Consider the following 321-nt stretch of genomic DNA (forward strand, 5'->3'; position numbering starts at 1 on the left):
CACACAGTCACAGCAGTCACACAGTCACAGCAGTCATGGCAGTCACACAGTCAGAGAGTCACACAGTCACACAGTCATAGCAGTCACACAGTCAAAACAGTCACAGCAGTCATGGCAGTCACACAGTCACACAGTCAGAGAGTCACACAGTCGTAGTTGGATCAAACTAATCAAACTAATCATACTAATTCACCTGCAGCTTTTTGACGTTAATCACCCAAATACTGAATTAACTGGCTGATTAACTGATCCTGGTGACACATATTTTAGTAAATGGTCCAACTAAAGCGAATGCATTCGTTTGCCCAAAGTACGTGGTCC

This window comes from Thalassophryne amazonica, chromosome 16 (genome assembly GCF_902500255.1).
Source record: "Thalassophryne amazonica chromosome 16, fThaAma1.1, whole genome shotgun sequence".
Lineage (NCBI taxonomy): Eukaryota > Metazoa > Chordata > Actinopteri > Batrachoidiformes > Batrachoididae > Thalassophryne > Thalassophryne amazonica.